Source organism: Sturnus vulgaris, chromosome 2 (assembly GCF_052056855.1).
Source record: "Sturnus vulgaris isolate bStuVul1 chromosome 2, bStuVul1.hap1, whole genome shotgun sequence".
Classification (NCBI taxonomy): Eukaryota; Metazoa; Chordata; class Aves; order Passeriformes; family Sturnidae; genus Sturnus; species Sturnus vulgaris.
In genome coordinates this window covers 50,235,740-50,263,310 of record NC_142244.1, presented here as the reverse complement: position 1 = coordinate 50,263,310, position 27,571 = coordinate 50,235,740, and the positions used below count along the sequence as shown (strand labels likewise).

General features: G+C 40.9%; 1 protein-coding gene across 3 annotated transcripts in view; it reads right to left on the bottom strand.

Annotated features, from left to right (window-relative positions):
• WASF3 (WASP family member 3) overlaps window positions 1–21,310 on the bottom strand; it is a 62,397-nt gene extending 41,087 nt beyond the window's left edge. For 2 of the 3 annotated variants that reach the window (XM_088159512.1, XM_014879699.2), the window contains exons 1-2: window positions 21,219–21,310; window positions 2,377–2,467 (exon numbers count right to left, since the gene is read on the bottom strand). The gene's annotated coding sequence lies outside the window, so the exon portion shown is untranslated. Of the gene's footprint in view, window positions 1–2,376; window positions 2,468–17,378; window positions 17,398–21,218 lie in introns of those variants that run through there. The other variant, XM_088159513.1, reaches the window with a different exon arrangement.
• Between the last annotated feature and the right edge of the window lie 6,261 nt (window positions 21,311–27,571).

Below are 27,571 nucleotides of genomic sequence, written 5' to 3'. Positions count from 1 at the left end.
AACTTTCTTTGTGGAAGATATATAATGGATGTATAGAAAAGCCAGGACATGCTACTCACAGTATGGCATTTTAAGCAATCAGCAACTTTTACAAACATTTAATATAGTATTGTTATCAACCTGAAAACTTTTGGGGGCATTCATATTAGCAAAACCCAGCAGGAAATCCAGAGAAGCAAGACAAGGCACAACTATAATCCAAGTGACAAAATGAGTGACTTAATTTCAAATTCAAATGCCTTACTATGCACACAGAACAGGTGAATTAAGCTGTTTAAATTTTTTATTATGACTTGTAAGTCAAACTATTTGAACATATATTTAAAAAGAAAATATATTAATTTCTGTAGAAATCAACCTTTATTTTAAGTAAAAGTTTCTCATTTTATTGATCAGGTAGTTTCCAAACTGTATGTCCAATCAGAATGTTTGTGATACTTGCATGATCAATGTTCAACCAAAAATAAGAATCTGTTTACTAAAATTAGGGTTTTTTTTAAAAAAAACTTAGAGGCTGATATTTTTAACTATGTCCAGCATTGTCTTTATATACCCATTAGTTATATTAAACTTCAGACTAGTTACACACTAGACACTTCAATTAAACTCTATAGGAAAGTTAGGCTTAAACGGCACAAAGAAACAGTAAATATTTGATAAAACTACACTGAGAATGAACAGTAAATATCTCAAAATAATTTTTGAAGTTTTATGAATAAATATAACCTCGGAAAAATATTACAAAACCAAGGTTCTTATTCCTGTAGTAACTAATTTCTATAGCTTCCCACAAATAAAAGCAACGATGTTTCCATTCAGCAAGAAATGCAACTGAAATTTAACAATGCTGTATCATTCAATGCTTCAATAAATAATAAGCAGTATGCTAATCTAATAATCTAGCAGTGCAGCATGTTTTCAGTCTTGCCTATATCCGTTTGGTTTACCCTTGGGTTTTTTTGCAGACTAGTCACTTTCCCTGATACACTTCCTCCACTTTTGAAATTTACAGCAAGAGGACTTTTTTCCAAACAATTCCAGTATATAACCATTGATTTACCTTTCCATTCAATGGGTAATGCAAGAGGGGTAGAGGGGGAAAGATTGGGTTTTCTTTTACCCTTCTCCTTTGAATACTGTTACCCTAACTCTCCCACTCCTGTGTGCACTATATTGCTTCCTAATTCCTTCATTCCTCTAAACAGTTTCCTACTTGAAATTGTGAATGCACGCATTTTCCAAGAATTCTCTTTCCTAACTTAAAATACAATCTCTTTCAGAACATATATGCTGAAAGGCACCTTGAGTATTATCAAGCACATCCTCACAACTCAAAACGAAAATAAGCATAAGTGAGTTTCAGCTGAGAGGAAAAGTGTGGCAAAGGATCATAGCCAGGGTTATAGACAGTCAGCCCTAGGACACAGGAAAACAGTATCCTAAAGAAGAGTCTGCTAAAGCACTGCTGCATACTTTACTGGTTCTCAGAGACCTTGAAGCAAGGCTGGCTGTGGTTTCTGCCAAAGGCAGCACTGTGGTGTGCAATGCAGGAAGAAAATCTCTCCTACAAGTAGCTAATACTACTTCTAACTTCACTCTCTCAGAGGGAAGAACAAATCTGCTCTTCAGCTTCTTCCCACTGCAGACACCAACAAGCTGCAGCTCCCTGTAAATACCATATGCACACACTTACCTGCTCTACTTATTGTCTGCTCTTTGGCAGCAGTCCTTGGTTAGCACCCCCAGGTGCTAATGTAACCCCACCTCTTATGTCACACCGTGAGAGAAGTGCTAGGCCTTCCAGCAATGCAACAGGCAGTCCTCATCTAAAGGTCCCTGGTGTTGAGTGTGGCAGCTGAGACAGACTGGGGGCAGGGAAATATTTCCCCACACAGCTAGTTTAATAGCAATCAATACAAATCTTTTATTATCCATTGCACTTTGATGCAAACAAACATTCAACCTCAGCAGATTTAGTTTAAATCTCTTAGACACTACATGAATGAAGTACAGATTATGCAGAGTAAATGTAATTAACAGATGCAAATTTATAAATCCAGTATCTCATGAACAACTGTGAATAAAGTAAATTTATTTCGGTTTTCCACACAATAACATTGGTATTTAAATGCTACCAGTCTCCTGGGTGAGCAAATATCTCCTGATATTTGTTTCAGGGCCTAATACAGCACATCTTCAACACCACAAAAATATAAGCCTCCTTCCCAAGGCTAACTCAAAACATCCTGGACAAGTTTCCCAAATTCATCGCTGGTCTTCAGTTTGAGGGATTTAATGCCATTTGTAATAGATGCACACAAGTGCAAAGTAAGTGAGACAAGGAATGTTTAGTAAGAGCTCTCTTGAACAACTTACCATTTAAAAAGGAGTGCAGAAGATCTGTACTGTTTACAGGTTTGAGGAGACAGCTGTTCTCTAACTTCCTGGCACACTCAGGTAGCTTTTTCTGTAAACAGACAAATTTAACTTAGTCTTTCAGTAACAGAATAATTAAAAATATGCATTAAAAATGGGGTTTGGTTCAGTGATTAGCTAAAAAACCAAAAACATTTAGTAAAATATGCATGAGTAGAATCCAGACAGTTTTAACTGATTTGTGCTAAATATTTCATGATACAGCTTTATTTTTCTCAAGGTAACAAAATAGCTTGTGTTATTTTATAATCAATTTTTAAATAGAAATATCAGCAGAGAAAGTAACATTTACTCACTTGAAGACTGTGGGGATGGAAAAAATGATGTAATGGCCTACAGTAATGCACAGTAAAACAGCAGGCTTAAATCCCTCTGAGATTCTTCACAGCAAATTAAATATTACTGAACAGAAACCCACTAAAACGGACTAAAAAAAGCAATGAGAATCTCTTACAAAAATTAAGTAGTGAGATGTTTCCATGAAAATATTACAGTTACTATCATCAAGAGAACATTGTGACTTACAGATTAACATTTACTCATACACTGAATTTTTATAAATCAAAGTTCTTTGCAGTTAAGATAAAAATGCCCTTTCTGCAAGAACTATATAAAAATGATCTCTAAAAGAGATCACTTGCTTAGAGGAGGCTGATATTATTTACCATATTTTTAAAGGGTGCTACTATGCATTTTTTTGCCTGAATATTTTAGGACAATTAAAATTCTCAAGAGGAAAAAAACTTCTTTATCTCAAGGACACAATTATAAACCGTGATTTATAAGAAAGACAAAGCATCTAGAAGAGCAAGTCACTGTTAAAGCCACCACACATTTCTCAAAGGCAAGACAATAATCTTCTGCTTGCTCACTGTCACCACCTGCCTTGCTCACTTTCCGTCATCCTCCCGCAGAATACCACAGCTTTAAGGTGCCCAGACCTTGATTCCATTATGCAATGGTGCAGTAACCACCTACTGCAAATAAAATATTGTACTTTAGTTAACCTGCTCCCAAAAATCTACCAGTTCGTCAAGGTCCTGGTCCTCACTTAAGTGTTTATGCACTTCGATAAAAAACTGTTTCAAAGAGACACGTTATAAAGGCTCACATACAGACAATTCATTCATGTTGTCATTACCAGGACAGGTGTACTATATGGGGACAGTGTCTTTAAAACACAGTTTCACAATCCCAGCTCAATTATGTCAGACAGGATCCTATTGGCCTAAGTTAACATAAAATAGACGTGGACCTGCTGAAGGGATTCCAGGAGGGCCACAACGATTATTAGAAGGGCTGGAGCACCTTGTCCTATGAAGAAGGATCCTGGAGAAGGCTCCAGGGAGACCCTACAGTAACTTCCAGTACCAAGAGGAGACCAAGAAGAGAGCTGGAGATGGACTTTTCACAAGGACATGTAATGAAAAGACAAGAGGGAATGGCTTTAAACTGAAAGAGGGTATGACTAGGTTATATATTGGAAAGAAATTCTTCACTGTGAGGGTGGTGAGACACTGGAATGGGTTGCCCAGAGAAGTTATGGAAGTGTTCAAGGCCAGCTTGGATGGGGCTTTGAGCAGCCCGGCCTAGTGGAAAGTGCTCTGCCCATGGCAACAGCACTGGAACTAGATCTTCTTTAAGATTCCTTCCAACCCAGGCCATTCTGTGATTCTGTAAGTGACTTCAACCAGCAGTGATTTAAGTATGCCTGTGGCTGAGGAAACAGTAAATCTGCTTTAGAGCAAATAGCACTACATTAAATACACTGCAGAACTGACATCACAGAGCACTTGTAGTACAAGGTGACTGGAACTTTATATAGATCTTAAACCCTCTAGTACTAACAGGGTGGCTGAGAATGTATTTACACATTCGGTCATCCTCAGCAGCACAGGCACCCTCTTCTCAGTTCCCCACATGAGTGACACGTTTTTGTCCACATGCTACAGTTTACCACTTCCATCATTTACATCTGTGCACCATCTGCAGTGCTGCACTACATAAACAGGATCCCTGAATCCATCCTGTGATGAAAGAACTCCTCACTTACATCAACAACATAGGACCTATACAGGGATGGAAAGAAAGCTGAGAATTGCCACACTGTGAGGACAAGTCTCAGCTTTCACAATGAAATAAAATCAAATCAACTATCTTGACATATATTTCAGTATAAATCCTTAACTAGTTAAATAAAAACATCAAGATGTGGTCATTATCAAGCAGTTTTAGGTCTTTTTAATGTAATCAGATTTTTTTTTTAAGTAGAACATTGAAAAAGGCCCAGGATAAGCCAGAGACTGAGTCTGTGTTCTGCATTTAAGATACATAGCTATGATGAAAACATAAGACAAGATACAGAAAGGAAAACATGTTTTGGTACACCACTAACAGTCCAGCAATACCTATCTACTGTCCAACTGTCAAAGCACACACATTCCCTTTTGAATGGATTCTCTCTTTCTCATGAAATCCCCAAGAGGGAAAAAAAAAACAAAAAAAACAAACCAATAACAAAAGCCATTATAAAAAGATTCTTACTCATTATCAAGTACATCACTGACTCCTCTGTCAAGTGCCCCATTTGATGCATTCACCAACTAAATTCCACAAAGTACTGAACCGATTCAACAGGGTAAGAATTTAGACAGAACAATGTGTAACACTGACTTCTAGTAAGAAATGTATATCCAGCTGAATTTTGTTTAAAAATCAATGCTTTAAAGCTTTCTAAACAGAACTCCTAGAAATGAGGATATTACAGGCAAGCAATTTGAAGAACGAGCTATATGGCACACAGAGGATTACTTCAGAAATCCACAGGAAAAAAACACAAAGGATTTAATGCAAGACATAACTTTTACACAGATTGGGGATTAAAAGTATCCAAATGGCAGGTCATCGTGAAAATGGTGAAAAAAGGTTTTGATTTTGAAGTCTGCTTTCTGGGGTGGGGGGAGGGTTTTTAAAACATATTTTCATATATGGAGACCCAAAACTTACCACTATAGTTTAAATTCAGGTAATTGCACTACCAATGAATGCACACAAAAAAAGAAAGTGGTTTAAAACTGCAATATTGATTTGCCTTGTAAAATTTACTCATATATTCAATCTCAAAAGCATGAAACTCAATCTTTGAGACTACTGTAAGTCTGCAACACACATTTGGAAAATCCAGACAGATTCTGAAGTCTTCAAAGAGTAGAACCACACATCAGTTAGTGGTTGGGTCACTTCTACAGGGGGATGGGGGCTTTTCTGTAAAAGAGCCATACAATCAATGGGGCCTCTCAATAGCATATCCTAAGCAGCTTCCATGAGGCTGATCAAGAAAACTCAAAAATTTCTTATTTTTAAAACTAGACTTGTTCCATATCCCAGTCTTAAATTCAGGCACGGAACAGAAGCAGAATAAAGACGCTGCGGCTCATGTTTTCCAGGTGGTCTTTAATTAAAGATTCACTTGCTGCTGTCTAGTCTGAACTCTGAGTCTCCACAGCATCCAGAAATGCAAAATTAATTGGATAAACACTGTACTTGGAGTGTAGAGAGCAATCTGCCCTTTGACAAGCCCTCAAGGGACAATTTCCCACTCTGTATCTTCTTGAGAACCACTTTGACAGTCAGACTTGGTCACAGCACCCAGTGTGTACTTTGCCAAGAATTTCTTCCAAGGAACCAGCAAGTTCAAGCTCTTGGCAGATTTTCTTCAGAGCACAAGCAGATAAATCAAAAGTATCCAACCTATCTGGAATATCTGGTGTCTCTTGGAGTAGCATTTCCCTCACTGGATTATGGTACAAATATTCACTACTGAGTGTAGCAGTCCTTCAGTACTGGACAGAGGAAACCCATCTAAACAGCAGGCTTGCAAAATCCTAAACATCCTGTGGAATTTATCTGAGGTTAACCACTTGATCTACAGAGATTTTGCAATCTACAAAAGCTAGCCCACCAAGCCTGTGTGCCAGCCAGTAACAGCAGTAGTTTGTCAGCCATTCTTCACTGTTAAGAAGCATGACCACCCCTTACATCTATCACCTCTTTGATGTCTCAACAAGAGGCTTGCCACTCTCTTCTTATGGCCAACACTGACTCTTTACTGCAAATTAAGCCAAACAAAGATTATACCACAAATTACTAGTACCAACCACAAGAGAAAAGACAGCTACTTCCTGTCTTTGATCCAAAAAGAAAGGGTTCTTCTTCCACCACCAGCAAAGACAAAAGGCCAATACCTCTGTGAAGGAACAGATTTCAGATGGGGTATCAATATCAAAATGTTTTCAAACACTTGAAAAGGTTTGCTGGCAGCATTCATCACACCCAAATTCTTCACAGATAACAATCGTATTATCACAGTACTATCAGCCTGCTCCTCACAATACAGCCCTGCACTCTTCTCCAGAAGGTCAGAGTACACATCTCTACAGAGTAGCAAAGAGCTCCCTCCTAGCTCCACTCCTGGCCTGTAGAGATGTCACCCTAATGCTTCACTAGAGGAATGCTGATGGCTTTACCCAAGTAGATCCTCACTCTCATGTAACAACACTAAAAATGGGCCATCCTCGGCAGACAGCATCTCTGTAACTTCAGTTGTTACCCACCCAGCATTACATAGGACAGTTTTTCAACTACTAATGTTTAAGAATATGTTCCTTAAAATAGAAAGGTCCCTTAAATTCTACTTTCTGGAGCACTCAACCTCACTTCTTGTTAGAAGAAATTGCTAAAAAGCATGAACATCTAGATAAATGCTTTGTGTAAGTACTCCAGACAGAAAACCTGCGGGTTCATTAAGGGCATTGATTAGTCCAAGGATAGATGATGTGACTTTCAAGTTAAATACTTCATTAAAATACCCGAGTTTGGTGACAAAATCAATCCAAAAATATTGTCAGGTTTCATTCAAATCAAATACCAGATTTCACCTTGTGCTGGACGAAACTCAAGAGTTTCTTCACTCATACTTCTCCAGAAATAGAATAGGGTCATGCAGGTTGTACCCTACAGTTTCATAATGTTAGAGAGAAGTGGCAGAGTAAGGAAAACTGCAATCAGCACAGGCCACCACAGAACTGAAAAGCATTAGCCAAAAATACCATATATACCCTTACATAAAACACAAACGTGACACCTCAAGATTGATAAATGAAGTCTAGTAGGCTTCAGAATGTCCAGAATAAAAAGGGAAATTAAATTGAACTGATGTGGTTTTTAAAAAGGGGAGAAAATACCACACCAATAAAGAAGCACAAAAGGGAAGGAGGCAACACCAAGGTCCTGCTAAACGACTCAGCACTGCCATAGCTGACAGCCAACTCCAATTCCATGGAATCAGAATTATGCAGATGGTCACAGCCTGGATCAAGCAAGCAGCTGCTCTCTCTAGCACACCCCATTCAGGGCCAAGACATTTTTATATCTAGATCTAGCTGAAAGCAACAACTCACATAATTCCACAGCTAGTTCTCCCACAGCTTGGCGACCGAGAAATGAAAAAAGTAAGAGCGTACGAGCACTCATTAAACGTTTGTAGAACAGAAGACACATCCTTCATCTTAGCAAACAGAACGATGCTTTGTGATATAGAGCTGGGTATATGGAAAAAATGTCACCTTCCCTGTTGTTATGTCCGCCTAAGAGGCCACATCCTTTGTTAAAAATCCACAACTGAGATATGAAGCCTGCTTCTATTGGGAATGACTTTATGATCCCTTAACTGGCTTTTTCAAGTAAAATAGTAAAATAAATAGCAAGAGGTCTCTAAAAAAACACTGGACTTGTGGGAGATGACTAAGTCACTACTAGGGGTGAACTAAAAACAATAGTGTTCAGTGGTTTTTTTCACAGAATTACAGAATGGCTTAGGTTGGCAGTGACGTTAATGATCACCTTGTTCCAACCCCCGTGCCATGGGCAGAGACACCTTCCACTATCCCAGGTTGCTCAGAGCCACCTTGAACACTTTCAGTGATAGGGAATCCACAACACCTCTGGGCAACTTGTTCCAGTGCCTCACTACCCTCTGAGTAAAGAGCTTCTTCCTATCTACTTTCTTTCAGTATAAAGCCATTACCTCTTGTCCTGTCACAAAAAGCCGCCTCTTAGCCAGACTGAACAGCCCCAGCTCTCTTGAGCCTGTCTTCACAGGAGACGTTGCAGAGTCCTCTGATTATTTTCATGGCCTTTCTCTGGACCTGCTCCAACATGTCTGCATCCTTCTTAGGTTGGAGGCCTCAGAGCTGGATGCAGCACTGCAGGTGGGATCTCACAAGAGCAAAGCAAAACTGGAAAATCACCTCCCTCAACCTGCTGGTCAGGTTGCCTCAGTCACAATACAGATGGACCTAGGGCTGCCCAGTCCTCATTTGGAAGACCATGAGTGTGGGAACAGTGGCTTTCCATTTGTGGACACTGAAATTCTAAGGGACCAGCTGTAACAGCTGAATATTTGCAATTCCATGGGGCATGATGGGATTCATCCCAGAGTTCTGAGGGAGCCAATGGATGCTTCAGCAGCACCCCTGCCCATCATCTACCAAAGGTCTTCAGAGTCAAGAGAAGTCCCTGCTGATCCAAATCTAGTTTTACTCAAATTTACAAGAAGGGTATGATGGAAGACCCAAGAACCTACAGACCTATTCATGCAGCCTCAGTTCCTGGAAAAATTATGGAGGAAAAGATTATACTGGTTACTACAGAAAGGCATTTAAAGAATAATGCAATTATCAGCCACAGTCCGTATGGGTTCACAAAAGGAAACTCCTAACTAATAAGCTTATTTAGTAACCTTTTCTGGTAAGGTCACATATCTAGTGGACAAAGGGAAGACAGTAGATGTAGTTTTTCTGAATTTTTAGGAAAGCTTTTGATACTCTCACAGCATCCTTCTGGACAAGTTGTCCAGCTCCAGGACAAGTGGGTTCATGGTGTGCTGGGTGAAGGACTGGCTGAAGGGCAGAGCTCAAAGGGTTGTAAAAGTAAAGGGGGCCACATCCAGCAGTGGCCAGGGCCCAGTGATGCTCCTCAGGGATCAGTTCTAGGGCCAGTCCTGTTCCTGTACTTCCCAACGATCTGGATGCAGGAGTGCAGTGCACCATTACTGACTTTGCTGGTGATACCAAACTGGGAGGTGCTTTTGGCTTTTGTGAGGAACAGGGGGCTTTCCAGAGGGATCTATGCAGATGGGAAGTCCGAATGTCAGATAGTGCACCTGGGACAGACACGAGCATGAACTGGGAAAGGGATCTGGAGTACGTGGTAGGCAGAAGCTCAGTCTGAGTCAGCAGTGAGCCCTGGCAGACAGGAACGCAAACCCCATCCCAGGATGCATCAAACATCACCAGCCAGGCAAAAGGGAGGATTGTCCTGCTGCATTCAGCGTTGTGGCCTCACCTCAAGGACTGTTTGCTGTTCTCAGCTGCACAATTTATGAAGGTTGTGAAGGTGCTTGAATGTGTCCACAGGGGCTCTACAAAGTTGGAGAAGGGGTTGGGAGGAAAAGTCCTGTATTGAGTGGCTAAGGATTTGCAGTTTGTCCAGTTTGGAGAAACAGAGGCTGAACAGTGACCTTATTGCTCTCCACAGCTCCCCAAGGAAGGGATGAGAAAAGGGAACTATTGAGCTCTGCTCCTTGGGACCCAGTGACAGGATACAAGGGAATGGTTCAAAGCTGCACCAGGGGAGGTTCAGGCCGGACAGCAGAAAGTGTTTCATCACCAAGGGTGGGGTAACACACTCAAACAGGCTTCCTAGAGACATGGTTGATGCCTCAACCCTTGACAGTGTTAAAGAGGCATTTGAACAACATCCCTAACCACATGCCTAAACTTTTGGTCTGCCCTGAAGCAGTCAGGCAGTTCAACTGGATGATGGCTGTAGGTGCCTTCCAACTGAAATGTTCTGTTCTCGTTAACAGCTCTCTCATATGCACATACTTAGGTATGCATGTAGCTAATACTGTAGTCCTCTCTATTTATGAGCACACTATATTATTGTGTACCTACAGATATAGAGCTCTCTATACAAAAAAAACCAGTATGCTTTATCACTAGGAAGATATTTGCAAAAAGTGTGGGGTTTTCCCCCAATTTTAAAGTCTCAAAGAGTATATAAACTGTTTTCAAACAGACATAGCTATCATACAGATTAATCATTAAAGAGCCACCATTTACAAAATTAAAACTCAATGCAATTAAAGAGTTAATGACTTCTTACAACTGACCTATGGGGTTCAATCAAGGACATAATTCTGTAAAGAAATAAGGTGGGTGAGAAGGGAGGGACAGAAATTAAAGCATTTTAACAGGTAAAACTTATGTATTGAATTATTCCATTTTACATCCCAGCTGGAAAGCTCTTCTTGAAAGAGACTGGCATACTTGAGCATTAGCTACATGGTTCAGGTCTATCTCAGTTTCTCCTGGGTTTTTCCCTTCCTCTCCTCCTGCTTTTAAAGGGCTAGATGCAACAGGCAGTTTTGTTTGTTTCTTTTGGGTCTTTTTTGTTATAGACATTTTTATTTATAAGCCAGTTAAACTAAAGCAGTTTTGCATGGATCTGTGACCTCAAATCTCACTCAATGTAGAGGAGCTTAGCAGTTTAGGAAGATCAAATAAATCACCAGAAATCCAGAAGTATGTGAAATAAAGTCCACTTTTTCTTTTGAAAAGAAGGCTGAAGTGGCTTAAAACCATCCGGCCTGCTGCTACTATGAGATTTTTATGGTTTTAATTAAGACCTGTTTTCATAAAAAGGAATTTAAAATACTTTTTTAACATAGATAATAAAAAATATCAACTTTGTTATCCTAATTACATAACCCATCTAGGTCATCTACTGCTGTACCATCAGATTCAATACCACACAATTGATATTAACTAAAGAGACTAGTTTTACCTGTTCCCACTACATATTTCCACAATTTCAATAAATTCTATCCTTCAGATTACTTCACTACGACATTCATAACCATCTTTAATGTTTTCTACTGGGGGGAGGAAGAAGAGGCAGTCAGCTGCCACAAATGCAGCATCTGACAAACTAATTCCTATTAAGAGATTTAGAAACAATAACTAAAATATGACATGACCACAAAGAAAACCTAAATTACATAATACATACATAAATATATTTCAGATTTCTCCATAATAATGTGATTCCAGGTAAACTATCCTATTCTGGATTGGTTTCTTGTCTGTATTCCTTCCTCAGTCTTCCAACAACCAGAAAATACCCATTTCAATTCTGCCCTCTATGAACATTTTGAAAACGATAAATAATTTATATTTCCAATAATTAAATACAGATTTACATCATGTAAGATGCAAAAGATCTTAACTTTTGGGAAAAAAATAAACCTTTAATGAGGCAACTGGTAGCTGAAAGGCATGGGCTGCAAATAAACATGCAAGGATTTTTTTTCATTTGAAGAGCAGCTATTCTGTTTAAGCCTATGTAGGCAGGAGTGGAGGCATAGGATGTGCCACAGAAAAGAAGGCATGCCATGTCCCAGGGCAATGCCATGCCAGCCCAGGCAGCAGCTGACAGCTCCACAGCAATATGTGTCTTACATTCAGAAATGGAAGCAACCAGATATTCTGGTTATTACTGACCACTTCATTCTGCAATGGGAAGAGAGAAAAGACAGCAGGAAACCTGGCACAGCTTCAAATCCACTTCTTCCCACCTACATATAAAAAGCAGAAACCACACAATGCTTTGAAGAGTGACAATGCCACTTCCCAGAGGGCAGGGCCAGAGCTGCACAGCTGTGACACATGGCTTCCTCCTTCCCCCTTCATTTAACAGCTGCTTGGTGCTGCAAGAGAGCAGTAGAGGAATAAAATACAACCAAACAAGGAGGCTCAATTAAAACTACAGATATGCAGTGCATTAAGTTTTTGTTCAAAGAGCACCAGCACAGGCACTGCAGATGGGTGGAAGGCTGCAAGATGCGACCACAGATGCAGAACTTGATGCCTTTCCTCTTCTACCACACCTAACCTCTATTTGAAATGCTCACGCAGCTCTTCAGACGTGACCTCTATGACCAGCCAGTGCTGAAGAGGTGTAAGCTCCACAACCATTTGAGCTGACCATTCATGTTATTACAGGTTAGGAAAACTCTGGCAAATTCTGCATCAGGTACGATGAACTAAAACAGATCATCCAAGAAGACAGGGAACCTTGCTTGTTCAGAGGTTTTTGTTGATGTAGGGGTTTGTTGTTTTTTTCAAAGCCTCCTTTATGAAGTACCACTTAAAACTATCATCTGATCCCAAATAATATAGTGTTTCCTTCTGCACAGTGAAGATGCATATTGGCTTTGTTATTTTGGAAAATCTTGCTGTAGATTACCATGAGAATCACACCTTTTTTTAAAGAGGTAAGTGCCCCAAACAATTTCAGCAACTACCTCATTTTCAAGTATAACAACAGTATAGATATATTTTCCCTTGAGAAAGGCATTTATTTAGGAATAGCCTATTACCAAGTTAACATGTAAATAAGTCTTGTTCTGCAACAAAATTATTACTTTCATATATATTACTTATATTCCATAGGCCATGTTCTCTTACATCCAGAATCACCAAAAGTTGCTTCAAGCCTACAAAAAACATACTGCTTATGGCTCCCACTTTGGCCAAGTTTGTTCTTCGTTTAATACTCAGTAAGAATCTGATTTAAATCATCAAGTCCTATATGCTTTGAACAAGAAAAGAGGATGAACACTTCATTATATACCTGCAGAAATGAGCAAAAAAAGAAAGGAAGGGATATTTTGGAGAACACTACTAATATAATGCAAACTAACTAATCCACAGTGGAATTCAATTATTTCTACAGTCTTATCTTCCTACAGTTACATTTATTTTAGTATTTTCTTCGAAGTGGATTTAGAAGCTCAAAAATACATTTCTGACAAAAGAACACTTGTCCTTCAAGATTCATATTTCAGACAAGCTTTTGTTTGAAGGTTTCCTCCATATTTTAGCTCTAAAATAACAGCTTAAACATCTTAAAGAGAATACAACTCTCAGTAACCCTCAATTAAATTCACTAGTTTTATACCTCTAGATTCAACACTCATACTTCCCATCCTCACGGTTCAATCTCCCTGATGTTTCCCACCCAGTGCTACAGCACATCATTTTTCTCCCTTCTTAAGTTATGCCTATAACTGAATGAACCTAGACAAACTTCTTTGAGTAACCCAGACTGCTCTATGCTGTGTTTATTGTTCTGTGATGAGGCATGAAGAAAGTTATCTCTGACCAAGAGATCAAAGCTGTTCACTATTTAGACCATCATCCCTTAGGTTCACAAAACCTAATTCAGTGTACTTTCTAATGCTTCCTATTCAAAAGCATTAACAGCAATAATTCCACCAAGATGAATAACAGTGGGGATATTCAAACTATAGACTTAGAGTCACAGGTCTTATAGTTAACATCACCATTAGCAAAAGTATAAAACGAGGCTGCATTTTTTTATACCTGAACCTCAACATTTAAGTTTGCTTTAAAAAACTTGATTATTACAGGCTGCCTATGTGCTTCTCTAACTTCCTCAGCTGACTTGGCTGAGAAAAACACTTGCCAAGCTTGGATTAACATTTAGCAGCTTCGGGGCTAACTGTGCTTGTTGTTTCAACCTTGATAATCAACTGTATGGACACACTATTACATTTAAGCTTCCAGAAGCATTTAACATTTGATTCTGCTGAAAATACAGTTCTACTATATGTTTTGAAAATAAAATCACTTTTTCCTCTTTTGAAAATCCATGATGATACCAAACATATGCTTGTTTTCCAAACAACAACTGTTTAAAAGAAAGAAAACTCTTTCTGATGTTCCTGCCAAAAACAACATTCTGTGGCTTAAAGAAATTTGATAGTAAGCAGTTCACTCAGCTAAGGGAAGAGGGATTTACATTTGGCAAGGATTTACACTTCATGTCTTGCATCTACTTCCCTCCATTTTAAATTTCTTCAGGGATGCATGTGGCAACTGGGAAGGGCTTTTGTTGTGGGTTGGTGGTTTTTTTACATCTCCAAGTATTTCAATCTCTAAAAATAAGACATCTGTGGGTTTTACTAGAAATGACACAAAGCAGAAGTTCATCATTATGTTTTTCTTTTTTACAGGGAATACTAGGATATAGAAGCGAATTTTGAAGAGAACTAAAAGAATTCAGAAGAAATGCATCAGCGAGAGTTTGCAGCAAGAGGAAGTGGAACAGAAAACGCAAATGAGGAAGTGGCACACAAAACATTAACAGCTTCATTTTAAAGCTGGAACAGGGAGAGAAGGCAATGGATTTGGGGTTTCAGCAGCCGTTGTCACAGGCAGCAGTAATACTACATACCCAGTAAAGGTAGTTCACTGGTGCCTCAATAGTTTCAGACTAAGAGACAAAATGGCTAACAGAAACATGCAGACTGGACTACACAGTACATAATATTCATTTCTGTACATTTCAGAGAGCCAGGGGTTTAAGAGGAGGGTTCAATCTGCTACAATATTTTACTCTTTCATTAATAACTCAGAGAAATAGTAACTGGACCAATTTATTAAGTAATGGAAAATATTTAGTCCATTCCAAGCAGCTAAGACAACAGAAGTTCTAAAATTTTCCCCAACTGTGGAGTATTACCTGCCTCTCCCCAGATTTTGCAAATAAGAGTTCTAAATCCCATTGAACAGAACCTTGCTGTTACCCTCCAAGATACAGGAATTACCAGACTCCTAAACCTGCTTCATCATCAAGCCAAACTACTCAGACAACGTTTCAGCCAGCTGAGTGACCAAGCATGACAGCAAGCTACAGATCCACACAAGCTTTAAGGCCCTCAGAATTGTTAGTACAGCAACCAGAATGACATTCACAAAGCACACACCTTCTCCAGTAAGATGGCAAGTATTCTAGAAAAGAGATCAGAATCCCAATGATGTTAAAGTAGTATTTCAGATGCAGCTATTTCAGGATGATAAAAATCCTTACAGGTTAAAAACTTAACCACTTATTAGTACACCAACATGGAAGCTTCTCTTGTCATCACCAGTGCAAATCCAGTACAGAAATCAGCAACTAGATATGAAGGTCTGTCTTTACAGCATGAATAGCTTGAGCTATAACTAGGTGCAGCTCCCAATGTTCACTGTGTGCTTGTGTAGAGCTATCCACCCTGAATCAAAGGATACCTGAAATTTCAGCATAGTCTACAAGAGCACAAGCAGTGCTTGATGACAGAGGTAAATGTTCTAAAAGCTGCATTTCATGCAAGGGCTGAAAGTTTATACCTCGGTGTGTTCTCAGGAATTCCTCTGGAAGACATTTGTAGCTCCTCATTTCAGCCTTCAGGTACATCACACCTACCATGCACAAGCTTCACAGCACTTTACTTGGTATAAACATACAGTGATTGCTACAGTGGAGATGTACAAGACCTGTAGGACTGGAAGGAAAAACTTCAATAGAAGTGAGCTGGCTGAGCAGAAGGAGACAGGATCTCCCCCATCTAGGAAAAAAAAAAAAAAAAACGGAAAAAAAAGAAGCTGCTGAAATGCTAGTTCCGGGTTCCTTCTGCCAAAAGAAGAGTGGATAGAAAGCACATGGCTTGCACATCTGCTTCTTCTCCTACTACTCAGTTAAATCACCTGACACTGTAACCAAACCACTTGTTTAACTGTACCAAGACATCCTCTTTGAATACGACTTAACTGCAGCTCCACTCCAGCTCGAGCTGGCATGCAGAGGTGAGAAGAAACTTCAATAAGCCATGTGCAAAAAACATTGATGCAAGAGTGTCTTCAAATTCAGCATGAAATCAAAAGCTTCATTTGAAGTGGTGTATTTTTGTCCATGTTTGCAGCTGTTTAAGCATTCAAAGCAGCAGCCAAGCTTTAAAAAGAAAAATACTACTTTCCCAGGAAATAACTCTGCAGTAAACCTGTGCTGATATAAGTTCCAGTGAATTTCAACATTCTGTAGAAAACTCATCAGCAAGACCTAACTGCTGCAGAAAAAAAACCTAAAAAAGACACATTGCCACTAAAGCCCCCCTTCTAATTTACAAGTTCAAACTTCATTTATCCATTCACATGTAATGAGGCAGAAGAACTTCTCAAAGAAGTGTTTCCAAAGGCTGTTTGAAGTTTCAAAATAAAACAAGCTTTGCAGGCCTTGTCTTCTAGCACATTAATCCCCACAGCTGCCTGTTGCTCTGTTAGGACAACACCAAGGCCACAGCAAATGAATGGTTTTCCTCAGCATCACTTGATACCAACCTTTTCAACTATGGGATTTCAAAACCATTATCAAGAAATCAATTCCAACATTCTCTGGATACTATTAACACATTTTGATGTATTATGCATCACCCATTACATACACAAGTTCTCCAACTATTACTTGTTATGAGCAAAGTAGTTTGCCACTGAGAATATGCCCAAGAAACCAGGGATCCATCAGCTGAAGCACTGAATAACACTCAATTTTTCTGCTTCTAAAACATATACTTGAAAATGTAAATCAGTTCAAGCATGCAAGTGGCACGAGTATAATGGATACTCAAAGCCAAAATATTTAATAAACTTGGCATACTATGCTTTACACTCAATAGAAACACACTGTCCCCTCTCACTGAATTTGGCTACCAAATCTGTTAGAATAAAGAGATGATATTTGTTAGATAGGAAGGGGCTCCAAGAATCTTGAAAGAGTAATTAAAAGTCTGCTGAATTGAGAGGTCCACAAAAAAAAACCATCCCCATACATTCCGGGTCATTTCTAGACCCAGAAAACATCATATACTGAAATATTCTGCCTTTGAACTGATGAAAGGAAAAACTAAATCACAACACGTTGAAATTCCAGACACCTATAAATCCTTAACACAAATAAAAACCAGCAAATCCAACATTTACCATATTTTTGAAGCCTTCAAAATAATTCTCCAGCTACCTCACCTGCCAAAAAAACAGAAATCAAAGATAAGCTCCAAGTTTGCAGCTTAAATCAGCACAAAGGCTGCCATTTTGCTCTCCAGCTGTTTGTACAAATTTCTTAATTTCTTCCCAAACATTTTGGTTCTTCTTGTGGCAGAAGAAATTACATTCATCAGTAGCTAAAAATATTTCAGTTATGTGAACTTTCAAAACAGGGGCGAAAAGCAACTATGCTTTACCAGTTAAGAAAACAACCCAACACAACATTTCAAACAGCTTTTATCAAAGATTGGCTTAGATCTAAATAATAGTTAAATGTGAAGGAAAACATTTGGTTAAAATTTAACAAATAAGTTTGGTATAAATTGAGCTTATTGTCATTATTACCTCTAAAGGCAGACTAAGTTCTCAGTAGAGAATATAAGTGCTACTGAAGTTCTGCTACAGAGCTAAGGCTCGAGGTGATTCAATTTAATTCTCAGTCGAGACACTAATTTTTCTGTATGTGAGCCTTCCATATGGAGAAGTTAATAGCCACCCTCTACCTCCACCTTTTCTTTTAAGGGAATAAGCAGTGACAGCCTACAACTCATCATACTCCTTGTACAGGGAACCTTCTGAAGGCAAAGTACAGTTACATTCTACACTGGAAGACATTTGCAATCTGATCCTATCAATGATCTCTATACACTGCATGCCACTAAGATTAGAGAACTAAGAAATTAGCCTGCCAAAACCAATTGCTCCCCATCAGTACTGTATAATAATGTAATTCTGCTACTGAGATGATTAACAAAACTTGATATCGTAACTCATTGGGCACGCACAGCCTGGTCAGTAACTTAAACCAGTAGTGCAATTCATGTGATACACTGCAGTGGCTCAGGATTCTATGCAAGCAAAAATAAAATAAAAACAAGTCAAAAGTAATGACCACAACTTGTCTAATAATTTTAACTGGAGCCACACATGAACCAGGAAGTAGTAACACATCCCATTTGAACTGAAGAGTCCAAGGAGACCTGTATTATACAAATGTATTAGATTCCAGTGCAGTTACAAACACGTTGAGTACACATCACCTAAAGACAAGCCTGCAGACTGAAATTAAATGCAACAATATTTTTTTGCTCCTTCCTTATACAAAGTAGTCAGGAGAACTCTGGAAGACAATGCTCTGGCACTACTCAAAAGAGCAATGAGTACACCAAGATGTGACTGTCCATGCAGGAAGTTTAATCAAAAAACAACGATTTGCAAAGGCATGAAAGCTAATTTATGCCCAGGCGACACCAATACAGTGTCCCCGGTATTGGTGACAATACAGTGACTGAAATACTCAGCCACCATCAGCTCTTCTGGAATTCTTCACCAAAGTATCTGCTGTGGTCTGGTTGGCTTTTCAGAAACCCTGTCCTTCTCATCACTGTGTAAGACATTTCGAAACAAACTATCATCTGTCAGATGATGGCTTTTCTTTCTCTTTCCTCCATACAGCAATACTGCCCGCAGACAGTCTTGTTTCAGAAAAATAAATGGCATGTACCTTCTCACTGAAGAATTAAGTAAAGAAACCTGAGCTAAAGAAGGCACACCAAAGAGTAGCTGATGTACAAGGAGTTTATATTGCTACTCCAAAAGTCATGATCCCTTGAAATATGTTTTACAGACGGCATACACTGAAAAACAAAACAGGTTTATGCTGTTATTAACTGTGAAATGTCACATGTGTTATACCATATAAATTAAACATGAAACCACAATAACATATTCCTGCTACGAAAATACTTTTTAAAGCACAAGCAATTCTATTTCTGACATGTAAAACCATTTTTAATACTTCCATGGACAAAGAGGAAGATTAACAAAGACTATTCAATTTCTATAACTACTGAATTATAATCAAGACTATTGTTCCAGTATCTGATTAAAAAATGTTTTCTATTTTCTCTTTATTTGAGGAAAACAGCCATGGAAAACGAGAAGAGGACTGGCTCAATTATACATTATTTCATGTACAACAAAACCTCTGTGTTCACTGCCTAATAACTCCATTCATACTGCCCGCTAGCTATATAAACACAAAACTAATCTTCCAGCAAAGGACAGAAAAAGTTTGCTTTGCACAACTCATCCCCAGAATTCAGCTGGAAACAAATCAAGTTTCCACATCATTTAAGAGAAACATAGTATGGTCCTAGTCTCAAATGAATAGCTGCAGATAAAACATCACAATTCTTACTAAGAATGACTTGGGGCCTGTGGGCAGATAACTGTCCTTCCATCTTACCATATCTTCTTCTGATGAGAACTTAAAAGGCAAAAAGGCTGTAGCATGACAACTAACAAAGCTCAAACACAGGGTTTCATCTTCAATCCTTGAAGTTCACAAGCACAGTAACGAGTAACTTTCACAGACTTCCAGCTGGAGGATAAGAACTGCAGCCTCATTCCATTACTTCACTCCTCTCTTCAAGTACACTCACTATTAGTTTATGGAAAATATTGTATCAGCCAAAGTCAAAACAACAGTCTGTCTCCTCTAAATGCAATAGTTTCTGATATCCTATGAAAAGTTTTAAAGAAGGCCAGTCTTGCATGACGGGCAAGACAAAACCTCCTCATCCTCAGATTTAAAGTTCCTGGCTGCTTTCATAATCTGCCCCATCTTTTTCTAATGCGAATGCTGTCCCCTCATTCTCTGTAGTTTACAAAACAGGCACAAAGAACTACAGCTTTTTCCTACTCCTGCACAAACAGCACACAGTCTACACCATTTGTGCTTTGAAGTGTATTCTATCAAGGAATCTCACAACTGTATCCAATAACCCATCACTCAAGTACTGGCCCCACTTCACAGATTACTGCTCAACCTACAACTATCAGCCTGTTATCTGCAGCGATTATTGAACTGTATCGGAAAGAAAGAGAATAAACAAAGCATTTATTAACTGCTTTTAGGTCAGTGTTAGACATTGAGCAGATGAGATAAATCCCTGTCTTCACACGCCTGCACTCACTCAGACTCCAGGCTTCTCCTCAGAGACACATTTACTTAAGAGCCAAATAAAATTTAAAAAACCCTCTTAATCCACCAAAAAATAACCAAACCAAAAAAAAAAAGTTAAAGAAAAAAGCAAACTAAAACGTGGTGGGGCGGGGAAGGGTTTAAAAGTTCCCGAGCTGTCAAGGACTCCCAGCGCCCTTCAAAGCCAAAGACGATTATTTCTAAGTACTTGAGGAGCGCTGGCCACCAGAAAGCCTCGCGGGGGCCGCTCTCGGGGGGCGAACAAGAGCCGGGGGCGAGCCCCGGGGCGGGCGGCTCCCAGGAACGGGCGCCGTGCTCCCGCTGCCCGGACCGAGCGCTCCGGGGAACACGGCAACAGTTCGGGGGCCCAGCCCCAGCCCCACGCACGGAGGGCTCCGCAGCCTTCCCCCGAGAGCGCCGGGGGAAAGGGAACGCGCCCCGCGGCTCCGGGGACCGGCGAGGGGCCGAGGTCGGCGGGAGGACTCGGAACAAAGCTGAGGCGAGAGGGCCCGAGGACGGGCAGCTCAGCCCGGGCCAGCGGAGCACAGCCAGCAGCTCCGGAGCGACCCACCGGCGCCCCCGCCGCGGCCGGGAGGAGAAAGGGGGCTCCCGCAGGGCAGCGCCGGGATTATCCCCGCGAGCTGGAGAACGCTAAGAAGCGGCTGCTCCCCCTCCTCGCTCCTCACCGGCGGGGAAAGGACCCGCTGAGCGCCGCCGCCCGCTCTCCTGCCCTCCCTCCAATCCTCCCTACACGGTGGCCGCGGGGGGCTGGAGCAGAGCCCCGCACCCACCTGACGCCGCGCTCCGTCCCATCCCGCTCCAGCCTCCGCCGTTCCAGCGCTCCAGCCGCCGCCGCCTTCGCGGGCTAAGCCGCCGCCGCCCCGCCCCTCAGCCGCAGGCCCCGCCCCCTCGCCGCCCTCATGGCTCGTGCGCGAGGGGCGGGGCGGAGCCAGCCAATGGAGAGCAGGGCCCGGCGTCGCCGAGCGCTGATGGACGTGGAGAGAGGCCAATGAGAGCGCCGGGGGCGGGGACAGCTGTCAATCAGCGGCCCCTACCTGGGGCTGGCCAGCGGCCGGGCGCGGGGGATGGCGATTCCGTCCCTCCTCCATCCCTCCCTTCATCTTTTCGTCTCTCTCCCGGCCGGGTCGCCAGTGCCCGCCGGTTCGGCCCCGGCCTGAATGCCGCCTGGCCCCGTGCGGCCGCCCAAGCTCCCAGGGTGTGGCGGCTGCCCTGGGGCTCCCAGACGTGCCCTCGGGAGCAGCCGCCTCTTCCCTCAGTGCCCGAGCCGCCCCTTCCCCGCCCGGCCCCGGCTGCGGGACAGCGGTGCCCGGTCCCTCGCGGTCCCCGGGGCCATCTGGCGCCTCTCCCACGTCGCTGGCGGGGTCGGTGCTGTCACCCGCCCACCGCCCCGGCCCCTTCTCTGCCCGCAGGAGGCCTCTGCGGCGCTTCTGCCCTCATTCCCGACTGCCACAAGCACACCCACCCTCGTTGCCCTTTCCTTGCCCTTGCGACCCAATTCCTGCTGAATCCAGCTGCTGGGCATCCAGGCCCGCAAGAGATCCATGTTTTTCCAGGCAAGCTCTCTCCCCGCTGGGCAGGTGCATTGCGAGGGCTGCAGCTGCCGGGCCAGCCCCATCTCTGTGCCCCTTCCAGCTTTGCCCGAGTTGCCTTCCTTTGTGGTTATCCCTGCAGCGGGGGCTTTTGTTGCGCGCCGCAAAGCCTTTAGGAATAAAGTAGGTGGGAGTGTATCACGGGAATCAGATTTGGGGGGGGGCAGGATGGGTAGAACAACTGCTAAATGGACTTTAGTGGCCCGGGAGGCCTCAATAACTAACGACAACTAACACAGGACACCCAAAACCAGCAAGCCCACGAAGATGACGAGCAGCTGCTCTGCCCAGTTCAGCAGGCTATCCAGATGGATAGAGTCTCTCCTTGGCCTTTATACGGGACAAAGAGGTCCGGAGCATCCCGTGACCATGACTTGGAATGATGCTCTACAGAAGAGGAGCAGGCAGGACCCACCGCGATGATGGTGGGTGGCACTGCTGTCTCAGGCTGTGGAAGACTGAAGGGTCATCACTGTCTCTGGAGTGATATTGAATAAATACTATTTAGTCAATAAAAATGATCACAGCTGAAAGTAGAGGTTTTTAAACACCATTTCTAGTCAACGGGCAACCAAATGTTTACTGAACTCAAACCCTGTTATACCACCTCAGTTACCCTCATCTTGCCTTACAGCAAAGTTGCAGGCTCAAAAGTACCTCCTTTTCACAAAAAAAAACCAAACACACAACAACAACAAAAACAAAACAAAGAAAAAAAACCACCAAAAGCAAAACAAACAAACAAAAAACCCAACAACAAAAAAAGCACCACAATATATGGGATTGCTATACTTTTCAGAAAAATATTTGTATTTGAGGTACTTGTATTGGTCGTGGTAAGAAGCAACAGCTGAGAAGCACTGTTGTAATCACTCCAGGTTACACAGTAAAAAGCAGCAAGGCAGCTTTGAACTGCTGATGGTGACAGTTTTATGATCATTAGCAAAGTACACAGAAGTCTATAAGTAACATAACCCTAAAAGAAGGAAGCAGCAGGCTTTTTACTCAGCATAAGTTCTTAGTGAGACAAAAATCCTAAGAGCAAAATAGTCTCAAGGTTTTCAGAAAATGCATTCTCTGTCCAAAAAAAGAGTATTTTTCCTAAAACATGCAGAAAGTGGAACCTCATCAAAGACTGTAAAATAAAACAGAAGGAAATGACTTGCCATTGTTAGAATACAGCTGCATTCATGCTCATTCAATGGTCCTTTTTTCATGCTGCAAATGGGATCTTGAGGTTTTAAAAATATTAATTTCAAACAGAACTATCTCTACCAGTACTTTTTTTTCTGCTCCATCAATACAAGTAAGTAGCCTGTGTGATGCAAGGTATTAATTAACATTTATTTCATTCCGGCTGCTTCCCAGTCTCCTGGATTACTTCTTAGCTTTCATTTTTCTCCTCTGTATTCATGACATTTTTAATGCCATTTCTAATAACATCTAGATCTTGTAAGAAAGTAACTCAGGCACAGCTTTATTACTGCTGCTTTGACCTTGCCTTTGAATTTGCAAATAAGGCAAATCTGCCAAACAATTTGCGTTGAATTGGTATTGAGTTTTCATTAAGAGAAAAAGAAAGGTGGTTAAATTAAATGCAGGGAATAATTGAATCAGCATTTGTATGAACCGATATTATTTTTAAGTTAAATCATGCTTCAGAAAAGACCTCTGAAGGCAGTAAATAGAGGTTTAGACTGGCACACCAGGAGATATCCAGAATTGATCTTCTATTAATTTCACTTGAAGGAAGACTCAGACTCCAGAGGGTAATGAATAGGGAGGGTTATTGGAGACTGAAACCAAGATGAGATAGTGGAAGTGAGCATGACATTTCCTTAATGTCTGTTTATGATATCACTGCTTTAGATCAAATTTATAAGGACCTCCCTTTCTTGAATAGTTAATTTTGCACACAAAAATATGAAACAGTGTCAGAAGGAACAATATTTTGAAAGCCTGTTATACAATTTGTTGCTTCCTGCTATAGAGCATATTTCATGATATGAAAACCTTTTTGTCTTTCAGGAAACACAAAATTGCTGAATAATGTTGAAATAAATAGTGTTGTGCAAATGATTTACAACGCCACCAATAATCATTACAGCATCTCTGATTATTAATGGTACATTGATAGGCCCCTGCAGAATTTCTTGCTGAATCAGCTTTTGAAATAAATTGCTTTCCCTCCATCCACAGCCTCACCCCAGAGAAAGGGGAGCCATGCCTTGACTGAAGTAATTGATTTAGGATAGCCAGCACATACAGACACTGCACAGCCTAAGATGCTCTATGAATTGCTATGTCTCTGTTAATGGATTTCTTTTCCTTTATCACGAAACTGTTTAGTCTTGATAAGGCAGCATATGTATTTCTCATACTATTCATATTTTCAATGTTATTGATATTACCATACGACTCACATTTTTCAGGGATTCCTGAGAATATTAATTATTTTGCTTTTTCTTTATTGCTTTTCTTCTACTATCCCGGGATTGCTGGAATACTGAAAGACTAGCAAAGAATATGAAACCAAGATGCAAGTAGATCCTCAAAGGAAACATTCAATGCAAGTTCAAAGAGTCACTGTGTAATCAATCTTGAGAAAAAAAAATGCAGGGAAGCAAGAACAAAAGGAAGCCTAATAACTTTTCAAGACAGCTACTTTCATCAACTAAACAGGAGTTGTAATTCTGCCAATTAATAGTAAGGCACATTAACTGTAAGTCATAAAAACTATTTGCTATGGAAAGCATTCGTTTTTCTTTGCTGGCCCTGACATTTTGGGAGGGCAGTGTAGCAGGATATCCTATGAAGCAAGGACTGGTGATCTATAGTGGGAGTGGACAGACTCTCTTAATGGCTTTACAGCATTGCCAGTTGAACAAGTTCCCTTTATAAAAATAAACACAGGAAAGACATGATTCCAAGTTCCCTGAGAGATTAAAAAATTATATACAGAAAGCTATAGCTGGTAGTGCACTGTTGATTTAGAGTGGCACAGCTAGGACTAATAGGATGAAAATAAAAATTGAGAATCAGGGTGAATATCTAGGGGAAGGGAAGGGAAGGGAAGGGAAGGGAAGGGAAGGGAAGGGAAGGGAAGGGAAGGGAAGGGAAGGGAAGGGAAGGGAAGGGAAGGGAAGGGAAGGGAAGGGAAGGGAAGGGAAGGGAAGGGAAGGGAAGGGAAGGGAAGGGAAGGGAAGGTCACAAGGATAGTTGGGTTTCTGAAAACAGGAGAGTATGAAATGTTTCAAAGAGTACTGTAACAAACATTTTCCCATCAGCTAAAGATGAGCTAATTTTTTTTTCTCCTGGCTGGATTCACTATAGCTTTTTACAAACCCACCAGTGTTTTCCTAAACTTCTGTGCCTCTTTTTGTTATGGCCACCAATCATAACAGACATGTAATGTCAAGAGAGAAAAAAATGTCTTTTATAGGTAAAAATAGGCTTTCTTGGAGAAAAAGAAAAGGGTAAGGGATAACAATTGTTCAGTGTCAAAGGATTTATGCAGTGTTCTGGGAAGTCCCTAGCTGCTTTCTCACTCTACTAAGCCCATAAACAGGCATGGATATTGAAAGATTCATGATAACTATGTTGAATTGCTCCCAGCCTGATGTCCAATAGTTACTGGTAGCCTCACTCCATCTGATTTGTCTGTCTCTTTTGTCTCTCTCAAGGGTAAAGTTTACCAACAGAGATTGTAACCATCCATTTCCCACTGACTTTCAGCAAGAGGTTATCATCTAAGTCCCTTAGGGCCCCTTAGAAATCTCTCTTCTCATCCATAGGAAAGAGTGAGTGCCTCAGTGTTGTACTCTATTACCATCTCTGACTTTAGGAAAGTCAAGGACACGGAGTGAAGATAAGCTATCAGAACAAGAAGTGTCTTTGGCTTATATTTGAACCCCTGTGATTTGCCTTAGATATGAAAGTATTTGAATGACACATGGATGCCCAAAACTGCAGAGCCAAACCCAAGCTTGTTCAAAACCTTGGAATGTCCCAGTGGCATCCCACTTGTTTGGACAGACATTGGCTGCAGTCTAGTATGTGAGGTAAGGTGAGGGAGGAATAATGAAGCAGATGGCTGTGATGAAAGGATTAGTTAATTTTTTTTCTTTTTTTTATTCATTTATAAAAATCATAATATGCTCCTGGCATGTCCTGGAATTGTTAGGAGGAATGTTACATAGCAAACAAACATGAGGAGTACAGTAAAAAATGAATAAAAATAGAAAAATTAGAAAATCCATCCCTTTCAACTATATATATCTCGTGGGAATAAAGCTGTCAGGGAAGCACCCTGATTACTGATCTCAGTGGCTGCCTCACAAGTTATCAGCTTCTTTTTATGCACAGCCATTAAGATGGGAGGGATCAAATGATCAAGTGCACAAGGATGCACAACACTGAGTACAAAATGCTTCCGAACCTTCCCTGGCCCGTTGAACACAGCTTCCCCTTAGGAGTGTTGTGACAAGTGAACTGTTTTATCCTGTGATGTGACAGGGCAGTGGCACAAGGCCAATGAGACTGTCTCCTTCCAGCAGCTTGACCAAAGAGTTTATTTTCCAGTTGAGATGCTGTTCTCCAACTCCCTGACCCCAGCTTCTAGACACAGTTGGATCACCAGTTAGGCTTGTCCAGTGGACTTGGCATCTGGTGTCCCAGAGTGGAAGAAGCTGAGATGTAAATGAAGGTAAAGGTAAAAGCTGGAAAGCACCAGAAGAAAATTAAATGCATGAATCATAGAGGTGAGATGGTATTTACTGAGACCACCTTTCCAAAATGTATGTAAATTCATTGCAAATAGAAAAGTTAACATGAAAATTATATTGTGAGAGTAGTGATAGAGACATGGAAAATGGGGCCAAAAATGGCACCTTCCTGTGCCAAGCCTGCATAAATGAGAGAGATATGGTTATGGACTGATGTCTACTTTATTATTTTAAGGTATTTAATCTAGAGCAGAGAATTTCACCATTTCCTCATGTATTGTTGCTAAGTTTCTGTTGTCAAAAACTTTTTGCTAATATCTAACTCTTCCATGATGTAATTTTAGCACATTCTTTTCTCTTGATGTCCACAATGAATACAGAGAACAGATAACAACCTGTGGTTATTTGAAAGCTTCCCATGTCTGTCCAGTCATTCATTCAATAAATTAAAGCACTCGGTCTTTCTTTCTTGCCTCATTGGACATGTCTTCTAATTGTCTGGTCGTTTTCCTTTCTTTCTTTTGAATTGCCTCCACATTTGCTGAAGTTCACTGCCCAGAACTAGACATGCAGTTCTCAATAGCAAAGCCTCGTGTTTGCTTTTACTGTAATAGTATGACACCTTTGATACATATCCCACTAGTGAGTCACTGCAGCCTCAACATCTTTTTCAGCAAAATTTCTGCCTAGTCAGCTGTTTCCCATTCTGTGTTAATGCAGTTGATTTTTCCAGATTAAGTGCAGACCTTGCATTCTCATCTTTGAACTAAGTTCATCCTAGTTTTTTTGGCCAGCTGTCCCATTTGTCAG